We start from the raw sequence: 13,415 nt of genomic DNA, 5'->3' as shown, positions 1-13,415 counted from the left end.
AATAAGATTCGGTAAAAAAAAACGAACGGAACCGAGTAGAACCGAGCCTGCACATCCCTACTTCATATCAGTCACATACGTCTCTTCTCCCTCTATATCTTCTGTCTTCATATCAGTCACATACGTCTCTTCTCCCTCTATATCTTCTGTCTTCATATCAGTCACATACATCTCTTCTCCCTCTATATATTATGTCTTCATATCAGTCACATACGTCTCTTCTTCTCCCTCTGTATCTTCTACCTTAATATCAGCAAGATCTTCACTCTAAATGACCCATAAAATAATCAAGTCTAATTTAATTGAGAATAAACAGTAAAGTAATCAGTTTATAATACACACACATATTCTCTATAGATCATATAGTCACAGTCACTTTGGTATACTGGTATCTACCTGATGCTCCTGTGGGGTCCTGTGACTCTCCTCTGTACAATCCTGTGAATAAAGATGATGGGGACATCTCTCTGTGGTATTTCTATTACTGGGTCCATCTATAGGAAACACAGTGACTGAGTACATTGTATATATGTGCTTATCAGGTAATGTGTGTATATAGGGCTCCCATACCTGCTCTACCCTGTACAATAAATGACAGTCTCCTCTTACCCAGTGATGTGAGGGGCCGGTGATTCTCCATCATCACGTCCTTGTACAGACCCTTGTTCCATTATATATACCCCCTCCCGCATGAAGACATAGACAGTGACATCCTGACACCTTATAGGAATCTGACACACACAATGATACAGTCATCACCCAGACACATCCCCTAGTTGTACTGTCAAGTATTATTACTATAGATATAAGTGATGTCACTGTGACACTCTCAGATACCCTCACCTCCCCAGTCATGTCCCTGTATTATTACTATAGATATAAGTGATGTCACTGTGACGCTCCCAGATCCCTTGACCTCTCCAGTCATGTCCCTGTATTATTACTATAGATATAAGTGATGTCACTGTGACACTCCCAGATCCCTTGACCTCTCCAGTCATGTCCCTGTATTATTACCAGTGCTATTTTGGTAGAAAAATAGGTGGGTTGAACCATTCTTGGGGGAATGGGCTGTGGGCAAAACTAAAATTGGGGTGGGGCATCAGCTGGTGCATAACCAATTTTTTTTTTAAATTTGAAGTTTGGGTTGTGGGTAGGGAGCGCTGGACCAAGCTGGTATGCAGGGCAGGAAGGGCTGGACTAAGGGTGGTCTGGATCTATTGGAGGCACAGGGATGTCTAGACATGGTGAGGGGGTGGCAAATGAAAGGGAAGGTTGGAGCTTAATGGGGGGCACAGGACAGGGAAGGCTGGACGAGGGAGCCACATGGTAGGGAATGCTGGACTGGAGGACACATGGTAGGGAGGGGTGGACCTGGGTGGGCACAGTGCAGGGAATGCTGGACCTGGGGGGAGGCATAGGGCAGGGAATGCTGTACCAATGGGGAGAGGGCAGGGAACACTGGTCTGTGAGGGAACTTGGAGGGAACGGTGGACTGGGGGCAGGGAGCACAGGGCAAGGAACACTGTAACTGACCTCTGGATTGGGGGGGTGTGACCGGACGCCTTTCGCATAGGCTGTCCCTGGTCATGGGTTAGCGCTTTTGGACTCCCACTCACCGTCAGTGACTGCCTGTCACTGACTCCGCCCACTGCGCTGTGGGCGTGTAACGATGCTGCCACCACCAAACTCTACCATTGGCATTTGGAACCACTTCTGCTGCGTATGCGTTTGATTAACTGCGGACACACCTCCTGTTTGGTGTCGGCTGTTCCCACCTGATCCCTCGCAATGGACCAGGTCTGCACGGTAGCTTGGCAGAGGGCTTGAACTTGGAGACGCGGAGTTCTTACCCAGAACAGCTGGAGAACAGAATAGCGTTTGGCGCAATTCTTTTGGTCGCAGGGTACACATGTAGTAGAATGTAAAGGCAAAGGTGTTTATTGCTCTCAGTCTTAAAAAAGACCCTCCCTTCGGATTGAAGGGGAATATCAGCATAAAAGATGTTACAGGAATCAAACAGCAGGTCTCCTGCTCACAGGATTTTCAAAGATGTACACATACAGGGCTCACAGGCCCTCTTTTTATGTCATTCTAACACACACTCCACAGGGGGTAAGCCCGCCCTGTGGTTTCCAACCAATCATCATAAGTGCATGACCTGTGCATGTGCTAGCCTGCCACAGTTAGCTGGCTGTCTTAGCCAGCTTCCTATGCACCCCCTCATACCACTTCCAGGCATGAGGCTGCATTGGAGAACATTTTATTCCCCTAGTGAAGAGGCTGGGGGACCCAGCAGCCCACAGAGAGCTCCGGATCCCCCTGAACCTCCAAAGACCACAGGTAAGTGCATTTTCTTAAATTATACATTTAAAATTATACCTTGCACATACAATTTATATACAAATTTTATTTAACATTATGTACCCAGGGGTGTGATTTTTATACTGTGCCCAGCGCTCAGCTTTACTTAACTCAGCCCTTCCATGCTGGGACACTGGGAGCCGAGGTCCCAGTCCCCAGCATCTGGCTTTCAGCTCTGCAGCCTGGGACCTATGCCCTGGCTGCAGCAGCGTTAACTTTTGTTCAGCAGCGTTCATCCGCTGCTACCTCCTCAGTGCTGGGGGTCCAGGGAGCTGGCTCTCCCTTCCCCCCAGCGTGCAGGCACCTAGCCCCTGCAGCGCACTGCTGTGGCTCCCTCTGTGGTCTGCTCACAACGCTGGGGGTCCGAGGAGACCCCCAGCGTGCAGCCACTCTGCCATGCTGCTGGGTCGTGGGGAGTTAGGTTCCCAGCATCGCGCACAGTGGCCTCGGTGCCGCGCACTGGTGGTTAACCAGCGCCGTGCAGGGAGCCGGCTAGCCCGGTCTCCCTGCATGCGGCGCTTAGCCCTGCAGTCCGGGACATTCGTCCCAGCTGCAGCAGCTTCCTGCCACCCTGGGGCGCCGAGAGCGCTGCTCCTGGTCCCCAGCAGCCAGCCCTGCCGACTCTGGAGGTGGCCCCGGGGGCTGTAGTACAATACGCAGCCCCCCGGCGCCTACCACCTTGCTGGGTAGCTGGGGCGGCGGGAGCTGCGCTCCCAGCCCCCAGCAGTCGGCATCCAGCCCTGTGGAGCTGGAGTGTCGGGAGCCAGGCTCTCGGACCCCAGCGTGGAACCTTCATTGACGCGCCACCGCCGGAGATGATCCGGGGCGCCGTCATACAGCCCCCACCGAGGGGTTAACACGGTGCCGCGGCCATCGGACAGGGTCCGGGCAACGGCAGCATAAAACATTAAACACTCGGCGCCTAGCGCCGGTAACATATTTAAAAGATGGTGCCTAGCGCCGATAATACAATTAAATGTGGCACCTAGCGCCCATAGTTCATTTTTAAAAAAATGGCGCTGCAGCACAGGGGGTTAACCCCTTCAGTGCCGCGGCAGCCATTAACCACGTGTGGCCCAGCCTCCGGCCACATTGAGGATAAGTACCGGACCCGCATCCGTCCAGGAATGACAGCCATCAGTGCCGGCTCCGGTTGTCTTAGCACTCTGCAGGTCCGTATGAGTGCGACAGTGCACTGCGCCCTGTGCGACACAGCCACACCTTCCCTCCCCCCTCACTTTTCCTTGATCATAAAGCTTCCTCATCAGTGGCTGGGTGGAGGGTGGGGATGTCCTCTGGAGCCGGCCACATACAGTTCGCACTGCACGAGATAGTCCTGACAGTCATCTAGATTGAGGGACAGCCTCAGCATTTCAAAAAAGATGCCGACTGCGAGCCAATCACAGCTCGCAGACCGGCAGCCGCTCCTGATTGGCTGTTGGGTCAACAAGCTATGATTGTCTCATGGCTGGCAGCTTATCTGAAATGCTGCGGCTGTCCCTTTCTTCTTGATGATTGCCATTGTAGCATGGCTGCCGGTCCGGCACCAATTACTCATTTTTGCAAGTGCCACTAAAATCCTCTTTGCAGACAGGTTCAGGAACACCGTACCCGATAACGTAATTTTGCTAAAGAGCTTCAGGAAGTGTGTTCCTGACCGTTCCCCCTGAAAAATATCCTTGATTATTACTATAGATATAAGGGATGTCACACTGACACTTCCAGATCCCCTCACCTCCCCAGTCATGTCCCTGTATTATTACTATAGATATAAGTGATGTCACTGTGACACTCCCAGATCCCCTCACCTCTCCAGTCATGTCCCTGTATTATTACTATAGATATAAGTGATGTCACTGTGACACTCCCAGATCCCCTCACCTCCCCAGTCATGTCCCTGTGTTATTACTATAGATATAAGTGATGTCACTGTGACACTCCCAGATCCCCTCACCTCCCCAGTCATGTCCCTGTATTATTACTATAGATATAAGTGATGTCACTGTGACACTCCCAGATCCCCTCATCTCCAGTCATGTCCCTGTATTATTGCTATTGATGTAAATGATGTCACTGTGGCACTCCCAGATCTTCTAACTTCCCCAGGATTTAGGGGTCGATCCAATTAGACATGACAGTCGCATCCATGAGTAAGTACAGCTATATACCGCACTTACGGTGCCACCACACTCATATAAATATCCACGGTTGCGGGGCTAGATCGGACCATGAGCGGAGCAGGTTGCGGGTAAGTTGGTGGCGATTTCATGCCGTCGCAGCGGTAACTCACCCCTTTGCGTCTAATTGAATCAAAGCCATAGTATTCCCAGTCATTTCACTCCTGTCTTTGTCTTTACTATAGCATATACACTAGATAAGCTCACTTAAAAAAACAGGGATCATACTTAAACGTGCACCACCGAAAGATGTACTTTGAAATCTGAGAGCTCTCATGGTAAAGGTTGTTTTAAATTACAAAAAAACCCTCTATTTACTCAGGTAGTTACTGTAAGAGGCAATAGGTGTATGTGTGTGTGTAGGTGGTCGAGTGATAAGTGAGGGGTTATATTTTGCAACAAAGGTTAGTTTCTTTTTATCACTCTATACCAGCTCTAAGAAATATGGTGATAGAGAATCAGCCCTTAGTCACATCTCCATCTAACACCACTAGTAATACATGTGTCCTGTTATTCCCTAATAACTACAGGGATATTACATCTGATTCTCCATCTACCACTGATCTGTATTATTGTATTACTGAGAATCAGCCCTTAGACACATCTCCATCTAACACCACTAGTAATACATGTGTCCTGTTATTCCCTAATAACTACAGGGATATTACATCTGATGCTCCATCTACCACTGATCTGTATTATTGTATTACTGAGAATCAGCCCTTAGACACATCTCCATCTAACACCACTAGTAATACATGTGTCCTGTTATTCCCTAATAACTACAGGGTTATTACATCTGATGCTCCATCTACCACTGATCTGTATTATTATATTACTGAGAATCAGCCCTTAGTCACATCTCCATCTAACACCACTAGTAATACATGTGTCCTGTTATTCCCTAATAACTACAGGGATATTACATCTGATGCTCCATCTACCACTGATCTGTATTATTGTATTACTGAGAATCAGCCCTTAGTCACATCTCCATCTAACACCACTAGTAATACATATGTCCTGTTATTCCCTAATAACTACAGGGATATTACATCTGATTCTCCATCTACCACTGATCTGTATTATTGTATTACTGAGAATCAGCCCTTAGACACATCTCCATCTAACACCACTAGTAATACATGTGTCCTGTTATTCCCTAATAACTACAGGGATATTACATCTGATGCTCCATCTACCACTGATCTGTATTATTGTATTACTGAGAATCAGCCCTTAGACACATCTCCATCTAACACCACTAGTAATACATGTGTCCTGTTATTCCCTAATAACTACAGGGTTATTACATCTGATGCTCCATCTACCACTGATCTGTATTATTATATTACTGAGAATCAGCCCTTAGTCACATCTCCATCTAACACCACTAGTAATACATGTGTCCTGTTATTCCCTAATAACTACAGGGATATTACATCTGATGCTCCATCTACCACTGATCTGTATTATTGTATTACTGAGAATCAGCCCTTAGTCACATCTCCATCTAACACCACTAGTAATACATGTGTCCTGTTATTCCCTAATAACTACAGGGTTATTACAGATGATGCTCCATCTACCACTGATCTGTATTATTGTATTACTGAGAATCAGCCCTTAGTCACATCTCCATCTGACACCACTAGTAATACATGTGCCCTGTTATTCCCTAATAACTACAGGGTTATTACATCTGATTCTCCATCTACCACTGATCTGTATTATTGTATTACTGAGAATCAGCCCTTAGTCACATCTCCATATAACACCACTAGTAATACATATGTCCTGTTATTCCCTAATAACTACAGGGTTATTACAGCTGATGCTCCATCTACCACTGATCTGTATTATTGTATTACTGAGAATCATCCCTTAGTCACATCTCCATCTAACACCACTAGTAATACATGTGCCCTGTTATTCCCTAATAACTACAGGGTAATTACAGCTGATGCTCCATCTACCACTGATCTGTATTATTGTATTACTGAGAATCAGCCCTTAGTCACATCTCCATCTAACACCACTAGTAATACATGTGCCCTGTTATTCCCTAATAACTACAGGGTAATTACAGCTGATGCTCCATCTACCACTGATCTGTATTATTGTATTACTGAGAATCAGCCCTTAGTCACATCTCCATCTAACACCACTAGTAATACATGTGCCCTGTTATTCCCTAATAACTACAGGGATATTACATCTGATGCTCCATCTACCACTGATCTGTATTATTGTATTACTGAGAATCAGCCCTTAGTCACATCTCCATCTAACACCACTAGTAATATATGTATCCTGTTATTCCCTAATAACTACAGGGTTATTACATCTGATGCTCCATCTACCACTGATCTGTATTATTGTATTACTGAGAATCAGACCATAGTCACATCTCCATCTAACACCACTAGTAATACATGTGTCCTGTTATTCCCTAATAACTACAGAGTTATTACAGCTGATGCTCCATCTACCACTGATCTGTATTATTGTATTACTGAGAATCAGACCTTAGTCACATCTCCATATAACACCACTAGTAATACATGTGTCCTGTTATTCCCTAATAACTACAGAGTTATTACAGCTGATGCTCCATCTACCACTGATCTGTATTATTGTATTACTGAGAATCAGACCTTAGTCACATCTCCATCTAACACCACTAGTAATACACATGTCCTGTTATTCCCTAATAACTACAGAGTTATTGCAGCTGATGCTCCATCTACCACTGATCTTTATTAGTGTATTACTGAGAATGATATTAGTGGTATTGGCCAACGAAGAGGAAATTGTTACATATATGTGCATCTAAATTGGCTAAAAATGTATGGGATGTACTAAGGGCCACATCTGTGAGGGAACCTGGCAATCGGTCCCTCGTTTCATCCTCGTCTACCGTATATCCAGAGGCCAGACTTTGTGAGGGAGAAAACACAATAAAGAACATTATTTTAGTCTGGATCTTATTTATTAATGTGTGACATCCTGTACAAGGAGACGGCTGGAATACGGGAATAATAATAAATCACAGGATAGTGACAATCTTACCTGTGGGAATGTTCTTATGTCTACTTTAGGCGTCCGCAATCATCAAAGGTTGGGAGGGGGCACTAGGAAAGAGATAATTCTCTTTAGTCTAACACAGGTTGTAACCATAGTATCAGAACCCCTAACACTAAAGTCGGTTACACACTCACATACTGTGTATATGTGTGTGTATATATATATATATATACACAGTCAGGTGCATAAATATTGGGACATTGACAGAATTCTCATATTTTGGCCTCTATTCACCACCACAATGGCTTTGAAACGAAACAAACAAGATGTGCTTTCACTGCAGACTTTCAGATTTAATTTGAGGGTAATTACATCTAAATCAGGTGAACGGTGTAGGAATTACAACGGTTTCTATATGTGCCTCCCACTTTTTAAGGGGACAAAAGTAATGGAACTATCAACTCAAAAGCTATTTCATGGACAGGTGTGGGCTATTCCTTCGTTATTTCATTATCAATTAAGCAGGTAAAAAGTCTGGAGTTGAATCTAGGTGTGACATTTGCATTTGGAATCAGTTGCTGTTGACTCTCAATATGACATCCAAAGAGCTGTCACTATCAGTGAAGCAAGCCATCTTTAGGCTGAAAAATCAAAACAAACCCATCAGAGAGATAGCAAAAACATTAGGTGTGGCCAAATCAACCGTTTGGAACATTCTTAATAAGAAAGAACGCATCGGAGAGCTCAGCAACACCAAAAGACCCGGAAGACCACGGAAAACAACTGTGGTGGATGACAGAAGAATTATTTCCCTGGTGAAGAAAAACCCCTTCACAACAGTTGGCCAAATCAAGAACACTCTCCAGGAGGTAGATGTATATGTGTCAAAGTCAACAATCAAGAGAAGACTTCACAAGAGTGAATATAGAGGGTTCACCACAAGATGTAAACCATTGATGAGCCACATAAACAGGAAGACCAGATTAGAGTTTGCCAAACAACATCTAAAAAAGCCATTACAGTTCTGGAACAACATCCTATGGACAGATGAGACAAAGATCAACTTGTACCAGAGTGATGGGAAGAGAAGAGTATGGAGAAGGAAAGGAACTGCTCATGATCCAAAACATACCACCTCATCAGTGAAGCATGGTGGTGGTAGTGTCATGGCGTCGGCATGTATGGCTGCCAATGGAACTGGTTCCCTTGTATTTATTGATGATGTGACTGCTGACAAAAGCAGCAGAATGAATCTGAAGTGTTTCGGGCAATATTATATGCTCATATTCAGTCAAATGCTTCAGAACTCATTGGACGGCGCTTCACAGTGCAGATAGACAATGACCCGAAGCATACTGCAAAAGCAACCAAAGAGTTTTTTAAGGCTAAAAAGTGGAATGTTATGCAATGGCCAAGTCAATCCCCTGACCTGAATCCGATTGAGCATGCATTTCACTGGATGAAGACAAAACTGAAGGGAAAATGCCCCAAGAACAAGCAGGAACTGAAGACATTTACAGTAGAGGCCTGGCAGAGCATCACCAGCAGGGCCGGATTAACGGGGGGGGCGACAGGGGCGATCGTCCCTGGGCCCCCACACGTTAAGGGCCCCCACACCCATCCGGGTTAAAGTGGACCGAGGAGGCGGAAATAGTATCGCCTCCTCCGGCCAACCTAACCCCGGCGCCGCAGGGAGGCTCCTTTCACCAGGCGCCCGCTGTAAACAGCGGGCACCCGGCTCCCTCCCTGCAGCACAGCCAGTCGGAGGCTTGAGCTCACATGAGCTCCAGCTTCCGGCTCATGCAGAGCACTATGTCATGACGTCTCTGCCATAGTGTGGAGGAGCAGCCGAGCGGACAGCAGCGTACGCGGGGCTAAGGTTAAGGTAAGTATGAGCATTTATTTTTTTTTTTTTAGTGCAAGCGGCCTACTGGGGGCATTACTGGCGGGGGGCATTACTAAAGGGGACATTACACGGGTGGGAGCATTACACATTACACCTGGGGCATTACTCGGGGAGAAGAGAGGCATTACTACTGGGGGCATTACTGGTGGGGGGCATTATTCAGGGGGGAGCATTACTACTGGGGCATTACTCGGGGAGGGGGGAGGCATTACTACTGGGGGCATTACTGGGGGGGAATTACTACTGGGAACATTACGGGGGGGAAGCATTACTGCTGGGGGCATCTCAATTGGGGGCACTACTAGAGAGGGAGCATTAGTATTGGGGGCACTAATGGGCATTACTACTGGGGGCATTTCTACAGAGGGCTCTACTAAAGGGGGAATTACTACTGGGGGCATTACTATTGTGGGGCACAACTGCATGGGTATTTCTACTGGGGGATTTATACAGGGGGCATTACTACTAGGGCACATGCCCAATTACTACTGGGGGGGCATTACTATTTGGGGCACAACTACAGGGGTATTACTACTGGGGGCATTTATACAGAGGGCATTACTACAGGGGGCACTACTAATGGGAGTATTGCATAGGGGGCACTACTACTGGGTGCACTGCATACGGGGCACTACCACTGTGGGCACTGACACTACTGGGGGCTCTGCATAAGGTCCCCATTGCACATACCCCCAGTTTGTCACATTTAATAGGGGCACCCACAGACCTTAATCCGGCCCTGATCACCAGGGATGAAACCCAGCGTCTGGTGATGTCTATGTGTTCCAGACTTCAGGCTGTAATTGCCTGCAAAGGATTTGCAACAAAGTATTAAAAAGTGAAAGTTAGATTTAGGATTGTTTAGTTTGTCCCATTACTTTTGGCCCCTTAAAAAGTGGGAGGCACATATAGAAACCGTTGTAATTCCTACACCGTTCACCTGATTTGGATGTAATTACCCTCAAATTAAATCTGAAAGTCTGCAGTTAAATCACATCTTGTTTGTTTCATTTCAAAGCCATTGTGGTGGTGAATAGAGGCCAAAATATGAAAATTCTGTCAATGTCCCAATATTTATGCACCTGACTGTATATATATATATACACCAAGGGTGGGAGCACTGCTGCAAATAACTTAATTACTGGAAATTATATCATGTGATTAAAAACTCATAGACACATAAATAGGTTACACTATAATACACAAAACATAAAAAGGCCAAAAGGTCCTATTTTGTATCTAAAATCAAATGCACAGACACTTCAACTGGTCACCAACACTGTATTATACAGAGGGAATCTTCCTCCTTACACATATATATATATATATATATTCCCCATACCTCTGAGCACTGGGTGATGATGTATATGTCTGACCATAAATGATACAGATAATCACTATATACGTCTCCCATCACACAGCTGGTCAGTGCTGAGGGGTTATTGGCCCTGGTTAGACCAGGCTTTATATCCTCTTTCTGTTATGTTCTGTGTATTTCCTGACTTATTGCGCTATACAGATAACACCTCGGTCATTTCTTACTGACACTATTACGGGAGCCGAGGTGCCGCGAAGATGGCGCCGGAGCAATTTAAGGGAGGAGGGGCGCCCTGCGGCCCAGCGGCGGGAAAATGGGAGGACGGGCAGGTATGCGAAGGGCAGCCAGTAGAGGCCATCGGGGGCCGGCGCAGCGCAGCAGGGTTTAAATCGGGAGGAGGGCGGGGGGCCAAGGCATTCGCGGGTAGCAGCGCACAGAGCATTTCCCACTTACCTTCAGCGGCATGGAAGTACAGCAGGCACGTGCGGCGAGGAAGAGGGCCTTGCCCCAGCGTTTTCGGGAGGCATCCGAGCAGCGAGACTTGCAGCCCAGAGCGGTGCCCAGAGGAAGAAGCAGGCAGCAGCAGAGCTCTTCTAGGAAGCACGTGGTCGGAGCTCCCTCTGGTGGCCGGAGAGGTGCAAAGCGGCTGCACGAAAATAAAAGGAGACCAAGCATCAAGCAGCCAGACGGAGCTTCTAAAATCAAAGGGCGAGGGGGAGTACTTCCCAGCCAGGAGCTTTCGCAAGGGGTGAGTGGATGGCCGGCAATGTCAGATGATGTTCCGGCGGCTACAGAGTCAGATGGCCCCGAGTCGGGAGGGGGAAGAGCAGGACTGTTACCTGCGCCCACAACCTTGGATCACCCCCAGCTCTCCCATAGTGCCGGCGAGGCAAATCCCCACATTATATCCAGAACACAGAGACAATTCACCAAGAGGGTCAGAGGGGCAAGCGCAAAGGTTTGAAGACGCAGATGGTGAGCAGGATGCCACAGCAGGCTCACAGGGGGCATGGGTATACCTCGCCAATACACAGTTATTCCAAAGGGCAGCGCAGCCACCTTGTTTCACCCCGAGAAGCAGGGTGCGGCAGAGTGTGACCCACCGCAGCCAGCGGGAGGGCCAGTTGAACAGTACCCAATATCAATATCATGTCTCCCCGCAATACCTCTCCCCCCCCAGGAGCAGGCACCATTTCCCATCCCCCCATGGGAGCCTAAGGAGTCAATTATCGCCAGCAAGGTCAGCCCACCAGCAGTGCGCATCACCACAAGGGAGCAGTGCGCAGGACCAAGGCTGCCGATTCTGCGGCAGGCATTCAGACAAGCGTTTAACACAAGGGATGCAGAAGGACGTTCAGCTGTTTGTACAAAGTAGCAGAGACAACCACCGCAGCAGTCCACAGCGGCGGCAAATGCACCCCATCCCTCCTGTACATGCCTTCCCTATTTTTTTATGTATAACCTACCAACTTGTGGGTGGGTGGGTGGGAAATGCTCTGTGCGCTGCTACCCGCGAATGCCTTGGCCCCCCGCCCTCCTCCCGATTGAAACCCTTGTGCGCTGCGCCGGCCCCCGATGGCCTCTACTGGCTGCCCTTCGCCCCAGGTGTGAGAAAGGGGAGGACGGGCATACCTGCCCGTCCTCCCATTTTCCCGCCCCTGGCCCGCGGGGCGCCCCTCCTCCCTTAAATTGCTCCGGCGCCATCTTCACGGCACCTCGGCTCCCGTAAGGGGGAGAGGCCGACCCGCCTGTGTCCCGCTACCCAGCTGTCCCACCCATAAATCAAACTCAGAGACAGGAAATTTGGGATACCAAACTGGCCACAGCTTTATTTTCAACCTTATTAGCATACGCTGCAGGGCACCAAAATGAGCAGTGGGCAAGGCTATCTTCACTAGATTATTTTCCGGGGCGTGCCCCGCCTACCCAGTAGGCGCCCAGGCTACGCCCGTATTGGGAGCCGCCCCTGTGGCGCATATCACGCTCGCCTGGCACGCAGCCCCAGCGGCACAACCGTCCAAAGCTGGAACCGAGCGTGCAGCCATTCGCCGAGGGTGAATCTGCAAACCTCGGCTGGCTCCCCCCTTACCTCTGCCTTGCGCACTGCTTCATTCCTGTATAAAGAGAATACAACACCAGAGTTGTCTCTAGCTGTATTATAGTAACAAAAGGTTCTGCTCCTCCTGTATCATACCAACACTGGGGTCTGCTACATCTGTATGATAATGTAGCACCAGAGTCTCCTCCAGCTGTATTAGAGTAACAAAAAGTTCTGGCATCTGCTCTACCTGTATACTCAAAGTGCAGCATTAAAGGCTGCACCAGTGGCTGTTACACCTGTATTATATAGAACACTGGTGTCTGATCTACCTGTATGATAATGATGAGGCACCACAGTCTGCTCCCCCTGTATAATAACAATAAATACCATCACCTGCTGCTTATTCCTGCTGGGACCGTCACCCGGAAGCTGCAGGTATACAAAGAGACACGCCCCTCTATATAGCCACGCCCCTCTCTCCTCCGTGTAGCTATGGCTACTGTCTGCCCCGCCCCTCCTATCATAGTGACCGCCCTCCTCTCATTCCTCTCAGTGCGGTGATTGGCAGCAGCGAGTAGCCAA

The 13,415-nt window shown here is 47.9% G+C and overlaps 1 long non-coding RNA gene across 1 annotated transcript; it reads right to left on the bottom strand.

The window, feature by feature from the left end:
• Window positions 1–14: 14 nt before the first annotated feature.
• Window positions 15–13,313, bottom strand: LOC148502629 (uncharacterized). Its single transcript, XR_015869995.1, has 4 exons — window positions 13,227–13,313; window positions 7,614–7,675; window positions 397–494; window positions 15–267 (listed from the first exon to the last, which is right to left on the bottom strand). It is a non-coding gene; the product is annotated as an uncharacterized LOC148502629 (long non-coding RNA).
• Window positions 13,314–13,415: the final 102 nt, after the last annotated feature.

This window comes from Taudactylus pleione, unplaced genomic scaffold (assembly GCF_031769625.1).
Source record: "Taudactylus pleione unplaced genomic scaffold, aTauple2 ptg000488l, whole genome shotgun sequence".
Classification (NCBI taxonomy): domain Eukaryota; kingdom Metazoa; phylum Chordata; class Amphibia; order Anura; family Myobatrachidae; genus Taudactylus; species Taudactylus pleione.
The sequence above is the reverse complement of the archived record's forward strand: the minus strand, read 5'-3'. Positions and strand labels throughout refer to the sequence as shown.